General features: G+C 36.9%; 1 long non-coding RNA gene across 1 annotated transcript; it reads right to left on the minus strand.

The window, feature by feature from the left end:
• Positions 1 to 216: 216 nt before the first annotated feature.
• On the minus strand, positions 217 to 2,652 carry LOC123392001. Its single transcript, XR_006606684.1, has 2 exons — positions 2,181 to 2,652; positions 217 to 380 (listed from the first exon to the last, which is right to left on the minus strand). It is a non-coding gene; the product is annotated as an uncharacterized LOC123392001 (long non-coding RNA).
• Positions 2,653 to 8,405: the final 5,753 nt, after the last annotated feature.

Here is an 8,405-nt window from a genome sequence, read left to right on the forward strand (position 1 = left end):
CCATTTTTATTCTGAAGACTTGTGTCATTTTTCTTATGCAAAAGTAACACATGCTCAGTTATAGAAAATTCGGATATTCACAAATATGAGAGAAGGAAAAATATCCTGAGACCATGACTGAAGCCTAAGAATACTTCTTTCTAGTAATCTATAATATGAATAGGCTTTTGTTTTGTATATGGTTGCATATAATTATAATTAAGATGTACACAGAACCGAGGGTATAGGTTTATTTTTAAGTAATAACATAATACATGCCTTTTAATAGTAAAAAAAAAAAAAGTCATCCTGGTGTTACATTGACATTCTGATTAAATCTCCCCTTATTCTGTCAGCTTTCTTGTTCTCCTCTTGACATTCCCAAGCATCGCCGATACTCTCTGTCATGGAAAAGGAAAAAAGCCAAGTTAAATGGTTAGACACTTAAAGAACGTTGGTTTGGGACACATAAGCATCAACTTGAACTGAAGTCATTATTATTATGTTATTATTATTGGACAAAAGAACACAGTGGTCTTCTAAGTATTCTGATTCACTGTCCCATGTATGGAAAAGTTAGTTTTCCAACTACTCTCAGGTTGCTCACAGAGAAAAAGATTGTCAAGGTGCTGGGGAGGATAACTAGCGTCTGCCTGGAGTGGACTGTGGGGCAGGAACAAGAGATCAAAACCATCCGAAGGAGTTGGGACGATAAAAAGCCGGAGAGATTTAGAAGCTTTTGTAAACAGAACAGGCCACGAGGAAGAGAACGAACTAATATTTTGGTTTGTTACCTGGGCCAGGGACTGTGCTAGGCACTTTCCCAACATTACCTCATTCATCTTTACATTAGTGCCATAAAGCGAAGTGACATACTGAAGCAGAGAAATGTTAAGTAACCAGCCGTTTTTTCTAGTCAGTAATGACAGAGAGCTATCAGATAGATTTTCAAAGCAAATCCAATCAGGATAAAAAAGGTTTTTTAGAGATTTGCACAGACCACTGAAAATTGACAATAGCTAAGATTTTATAATATTTGCTTGTTTTTAAAAAAAAATATTTGAAATAAAATATTTTGGTCAAGGTTTCCCCTTACTTTCAAATCACTTTCTTATCTTCCTGCTCCCAGAAGCTGCTAGTATCATGGATGTCTCCTTTCTACTTTGTTTTTTAAATTATTACGGGATTTTGAAATTTTTGGTCTTAGTCCTACCTTTTTTTTTAAAGATTTTATTTATTTATTTGACAGAAAGAGAGAGAGATCACAAGTAGGCAGAGAGGCAGGCAGAGAAAGAGGAGGAAGCAGGCTCCCCGCTGAGCAGAGAGCCCAATGCGGGGCTCGATCCCAGGACCCTGAGATCATGACCTGAGCCGAAGGCAGAGGCTTAACCCACTGAGCCACCCAGTCGCCCCAAGTCATACATTTTTATACCAAACACAGACAACCGTTTAAAGAAGGTCGCATAAAGAACTGATATGGAAAAGCCACCAGTCAGAGAAAAATGTAAGAGAGATCCTCTTCTGAAAGTTCATTTTGGTCTATCGTAAGTTGAATTCATCTTGCATATTCTTATATGGCCCATCAAGGTGATTTCAGTTTCAAATGCTTAGAATACATAGCAACATTTCTCTTCTTTGGGAATTTTTATTTATTAGAAATAAATACATGAGAAATAAAATCAGAAATTAGAACTCAAAAGGACTGACATTGGCAATACATTATGAGAGGAGAAATGTTTGCAAAAAGAGCTCAGCATGGTCTCTATTATTTCATTATCTAAGATTATGTATGAAAGTTACATTTTAAAAAATCATTCAAAAATTCCAAACATGAGGACATGAAAGCAGCTTTTATCTATTTTGATGAAAACATCTTTGTCTAAACACAAAGATATAAAATATAACCTTTCACATTTATCCTGGAAAATATTTTTGGATGAATGTTTATTTAATGTGCATTAACAAAAGGAGGGGACAATACAATTTTATCTGTTGTGAATATGTTGGATATTCATTAAATTAAGTTCATGGTATTAAATACTGTACTGATAGGAAATAATTTGGCTTACAAGCTATATAAAAAAGCTTGAAATTAATGAGAAATTTCTATAATTGTTCACAAGATCTTATATTATTATGGAAGAGTTTTACAAGTTAAAAACAAATAAACAAAAACAAAATTTTTTAAAAAACAAACAAACCCAAAAACCAGGAAGTGAGAAATGCTGCCAGGTTGGAGTCCATCCAAGGCCTTCCCACTCTGAAATGCCAGGACTAGAGGAAACTCATCCTTCCTCCACCCACGAACTGAAGGCCTTGACGGAAAGAAATGGAAAAAGAAAATATATAATAGCTCTGTTGGATCGATTCACCCATAAGGCATAAATCAAAGGGAAAAGTCTGGATTATTTTTAAGAAAATCTTTGTAACCGCCCCCTCCTATCCTCTGCCCCAACCTCAGATGAACCTTCCTGGACAAAACAGAATAACATGACAAAATGTGAAACTTGGGAGTCATACCTAACACTAGTTCTCAAAACTATTTTGACTCACAGATCTTGGAATTTCCCAGAGAGTGATATTTCTAATATGACGAATTATTCTTATTTGTCTTTTTCTGCAACGCTGGCTGGTTAACAAGGTTAAAATGTTTAGCATCTGCTAAACCTGAAATGGCATAAAATGACTGATGAATAGGGCGCCTGGGTGGCTCAGTGGGTTAAGCCACTGCCTTCGGCTCAGGTCATGATCTCAGGGTCCTGGGATGGAGTCCCGCATCGGGCTCTCTGCTCAGCAGGGAGCCTGCTTCCCTCTCTCTCTCTCCCTGCCTGCCTCTCTGCCTACTTGTGATCTCTTTCTGTCAAATAAATAAATAAATAACCTTTAAAAAAAAAAAAAAAAGACTGATGCATAAATTGCGTATGCCCTCTGGCCTCTCTCCGGATTGAACTTCCCGTTGGATTTTGGGGAAGGTAGCAAGTGTGTTAGGTAAGTAATCACTGCCCTTTGGTGTGAAAATTATGAGAATTATGGAGAAATATATTAGAGGGTTGAATTCAGCATTATCGCAAATTAGCTAATCTCATCTTTTGGCACAAAATAAACAGCCTGCTTTGTACACATTTGGAAGGTTTTAAAAACAAATCAGTACAGCCGTGCATCCAGGACTACACTTAAATAGAGCTGCTGATAGGCACACACCACTGCTCCTCCACGGTGGACCCATTGTGGAGGAGCCGCCCCATCCAAAACACCTTCCAGCTGTTGGAGGAACCCACAGGAGAAGCAAGTGCAGACGCAGACACCCTCAGCCAGATAATTACCTTGATTAAGATTCTCAGAATTAAATGGAGTTTAATCAAGGACCCTGTGAAATTGTGAGAATGCCAGTTTCCTGGTCCTGCCCTCCTTTACGTGCTACACCTGGTGAGTCGCCAAACAAAATCAAAGGAGTCTTAATTACAAGGATAAGAGGCAAAGTCAAAAGGGAATGAGAGAATCTGTGCTTTGTGATGGAGATGGACCAGGACCAATCAGCCGACCGACCGCTCCTCTCTCCTTCCCAGCCCAGGGACAGAGCTACAATGCATCAAAGCTGAACACGGCTAGCAACATTCCACGACATTCCCGACAATCTGAGGGACTGAATTAATAGCAGTACCAGTACATCTAAGGCAGGGGCTAATCCCAAATCCTCTGATGACATATGTGAACTTTTTCGGCAATGTTTGGACAGATATTAGAAAAAAACCCAACCATCTCTCCCCCGCTGTTATTAATAATCCGACCTGAGTCTAAACTAAACCATTATTGGACATAAATTGCCATATAAATAGAAAGACTGAAAATCAGGGATATGAGGAGGTCAATATACATATATAAATATATAAATATATATTATATACACTACATATACATTACATATAAATATATGTATATTGACCTCCACACATACATATATGTGTGTGTGTGTCTATATATATATATATATATATATATATATATATATATATATATATATATTTTCCTGCTACCTCTTAGAGTTTGGATCACAAGTAGAACTGATTAGAAAAGTACTCCATTCCATGACATGTGTCAATGTCTCCTTTAAAGTCCACTCACTGTAACACTGATGTCCTTGTCATGTAGGTTGCTACTAAGCCCTTTTCCACTGGTCTTGTATGTCTATATTGGGTCTTTTAATGTGCAAAGCCTTATATTTCTATTACTTTGTTTTGTTTTCATAAAACTTGGCCTATTACTATAAGTAACATCAATGGACCATCATCTCTCGGTGGTAATTCATTTGGTGCAGCCATCTGGGGTAGAACGGTATAAAAACCATTGTATCCCCTCCCCAAGTCATACTTACCATAATGTCTTCTCACATAAATTTCAGATATCTTTTATTATAAATTAAGCATAAATCCATCCCTGTCTATTTTCCTGTCATTTACCATTATTATAAGCCACAAATGCAGACCATTCCCAGTCAATTTCCTTATGGGTTTTCCTCTTATCCATGCTCTACAATTTCTATTTCTAGGAACTTGCCTTTTTCTTATTATTTTGTTTAGATCTTCAAAGATTTCCTTTGAACTCTTCTTCCTATACGCCCTCTCCTTTGGCATCTAAAGCTTTACATTTTCTTTTTTTCTCGGGTTCTGTGGTATCACCCCCCCACACACCTATATTCTGACACCTAGTGAGTGATAGAGTCTTCTACTTTGAGCTTCTTATTCTTATGATTTATTCTTAAATTTTCTCCCATTTATGCATTTGGAATGATCTCTGTGGTTCCCATGTCTATACCTCTGAGGACTTAAAACTAACTCTCTGACCATATGTTATTAATGGCTTCTCCCCCAACCACCCCCCGTCCCCACCAGATCCTCTACACAAGTCTTTGCACAGCAGTTTTGTAATTAATGCTTATTCTTATTTTGTTTTCCTTCTGCCTTTTCTTGCTATGCAATTGGATATCCTATTTTCCATAATTCTTCCTAAAGTGCCTTCTCACTGCCTTGCTTTATCTAGCAGATAAAGAGATTGCACTCCAATCCTAAAAATACAGGTTTCAAGCTCAAGTGAATGATTGTTTTTCTCTGCTGCATGTTGTGTAGATACACATAAGCAATTTTTATCACTCTTTAGACATTATGCACTCAGAAGTTCCTAACTGCGTATTAAATCCAAAATAATTTGTACAATATGCTGATATATGAAAAGTAGCACAACACTAGTTAAGAAGTTAAGAAACTTGGACTTTAGTTCTAATTCTGCCACTAATTTTATGGATAGTTTTTGTTTTGTTTTGGTTGGTTTGGTCTTCACCAGGGAACACAGTCAAGTAAAATGGTTGATTTGTATAATACTTGTACTCCAAGTGAATATGTCATCTATTTAACCTACAAAAAATTATTTTTAAAAAATAAACATTCCAATTCCCTAGAACTAGTTCCAAAGAAAAAGAAAATATTTTTAAATTTTTTTTAAGATTTATTTATTTGAGAGAGAGTGAGCATGGGGAGGGGAAGGGCAGAGGAAGAGGGAGAGAGAAAATCCCAAGCAGACTCCTTGCTGAGTGCTGAGCCTGATCCAGGCCTCTACCCCATGATCCCAAGACCACAACCTGAGCCTAAACCAACAGTGGATGCTCCACTCACTGAACCACCCAGAAAATGTTTTTTAAATGTATAATGTCCTACAGGCATCTTTTGTAATTTTGTTCTGTGTACTCTTTTATATCCTGAATTCTATGGAAATTTATTAGTTATTTAGAAAATGAACTCTCTTATTTACTTTTGGAGTGGGCATGGAACCCTAAGAAGGTACCACTGCATGCTTATCATAAAGCTACAACTAAAAACACCAACCACATCAAATATTAGTGAGGATGTGGAGGAACTGGAACCTTCATTCACTGCTGGTGGGAATGCAAAGTGGTAAAACCACTTTGGAAAGTGGGTTGACAGCTTCTTAAAAAATTAAACACATACCTGCCAAATGATCCAGCCAGGCCACTCCTACATTTTAGTGCAAAAAATAAAGTATATGTCCATAAAAAGACTTGTTGTTAATGTTCATAGCGGTTTAATTTGTAATAGCTAAAATACTGGGAACAATCCAGATGCCTATCAAGAGGCCAACAGATAATAGAGGAATGGATAAATATATGGCAAACACATAAACATCTCGGTATATCTACACAGCAAAACACAACTCAGCAATAAGAAGGAATAAATTACCTGGTGGTGGGTATTAAGGAGGGGACGTATTGCATGGAGCACTGGGTGTGGTACATAAACTATGAATGTTGGAACACCGAAAAGAAGTAAAATAAAATGAAAAAAAAAAAGAAATAATTTATTCATACACATAGAAACATGAATGGATCTCAAAATAATTTTGAATAAAGGACTCAGACAAAAAAAATTATATGAGTCCATTTAATAAAAATTATGGAAAATGCAAACTAATATAAAGAATAGAGAGCAGGTCATCAGTTGCCTGGGAAATGATGGTGAGGAGACGCTTGAGGGTGAAGTGATAGAAACACAGACTTTTGTGGATAGTGAAGTATGTTTATTATCTTGATTGTGGTGATGGTTTCAGTGATATATAAATAGGTCAAAACATATCAAATCACACATTTTAAATATGTGCAGTATATCACATATCAGTTCTATCTCAGTAAAACTTGAAAAAGAAAAAGAAATTGGAAGTGTAGAAACGTCATTCACTCAACATTTGGAAAGTGAAATTTAACGTATATGAAGACAACATTCTGAGATAAAGGAATTTTTAGCTTGTTGAATTTAATTAGATTTTATAAATTTAACTGTTACTTTTTTTAGTATAATCTTGTCTTTGAGACAGGAAAAAATAATTAAAGCATATTTCTTCTGTTCTAACTAAGGTGAATATGATTAGAACCATGACATTTGCAGGGCACCTGGGTGGCTCAGTGGGTTAAAGCCTCTGCCTTCAGCTCAGGTCATGAATTTAGGGTCCTAGGATTGAGCCCCACATAGGGCTCTCTGCTCCATGGGGAGCCTGCTTCCTCCTCTCTCTCTTCCTGCCTCTCTGCCTACTTGTGATCTCTGTCTGTCAAATAAATAAATAAAATCTTAAAAAAAAAAAAAAGAAAAAAGAGCCATGACATTTGCTTAAATAATCACGTTTTCCTATGCGAAAACATTCCTTTCTGATCAAAGTGGTCAGAGGCACAATAGAAGCTTGAGGACACTCTCAGCAGTTGGTATAGAACAGGCCCCAAAATAGAGGTGGGCTTTCAGTTATCGGTATCAGGAAACCAGAAGGGAACAAGAGCCAGTATAACAAAGTAGTTGACAGTGTGGAGTCCACAGCAAGATGTCCTGGGTTTAAACTTCAGCCCTGGGGCACCTGTGGCTCAGTAGTTAAGCATCTGCTTTCAGCTCAGGTCATGATCCCAGTGTCCCGGGATCGAGAGCCCCACATTGGGCTCCCTGCTCAGTGGGGAGCCGGCTTTTCTCTCTCCCACTCCCTCTGCTTGTGTTCCATCTCTCTCGCTGGGTCTGTCAAATAAATAAAATTTTTTAAAAATAAAAATAAAAAAGTAATAAATTCCGGCCCTGATGCTGACTTATAGTATAACTTAGCAGATTATGGAACTTCTTGGATCTTCAGTGAGCTTATCTGTAAAGTGGGTGTGATAAGAGTACCTATCACACAGTGCTGTAACAAGGACTAAATGAGCGAATTCATGTAAAACACTTAAGTATCTCACACTGTAAAGTGTTATTATTTGTCAGTCAGAACGCATTACTAAACTACAAAATGATCATTTAATGTCACCCTGGAGCTGGAGTCAAAACATTCACAATTCTATCAATTGAAAGTTTGACAAGGAAAACAATAACCTGAGTCTGAATTATAAAAAGTTATTATAGGGAAAACAGACTTAAAATTTAGTTGGAAGAAGTATGTATGTTCATAAGCATTAACAGATCACACTTCTTTTTTCTCTACCTCTTTATTTTCCATTAACTAATTTTAGAAGCTTTGTTTCTTAACTTTATACCCCATGTAATCACTGCATGAAGAAACTCAATGTAGATATGAACCTTGGTTTAAAATGACTTAGTAGGGATGGGTGGCTCAGTCGGTTAAGCATCTGCTCAGGTCATGATCCCAGGATCCTGAGATCCAGGCCGGTGTCTGGCTCCCTGCTCAGTTGGGATTCTGCTTTTCCCTTTCCCTCTGCCTCTCCCCCTGCTTATAATCTAGCTATCTCTATCAAATAAATAAATAAAATCTTTAGAAATAAATAACAGTATACAAAACTGTTGATAAAAACCTAAAACTATATGAAATAAAGTACTTTTTAATCTCTTGACTTTTCTCAAGTAACACCTGGTGATAAAAGAGTATTACCTTATAAA

Source organism: Mustela putorius, unplaced genomic scaffold (assembly GCF_011764305.1).
Source record: "Mustela putorius furo isolate JIRA1106 unplaced genomic scaffold, ASM1176430v1.1 tig00000421_pilon_pilon_pilon, whole genome shotgun sequence".
Classification (NCBI taxonomy): Eukaryota; Metazoa; Chordata; class Mammalia; order Carnivora; family Mustelidae; genus Mustela; species Mustela putorius.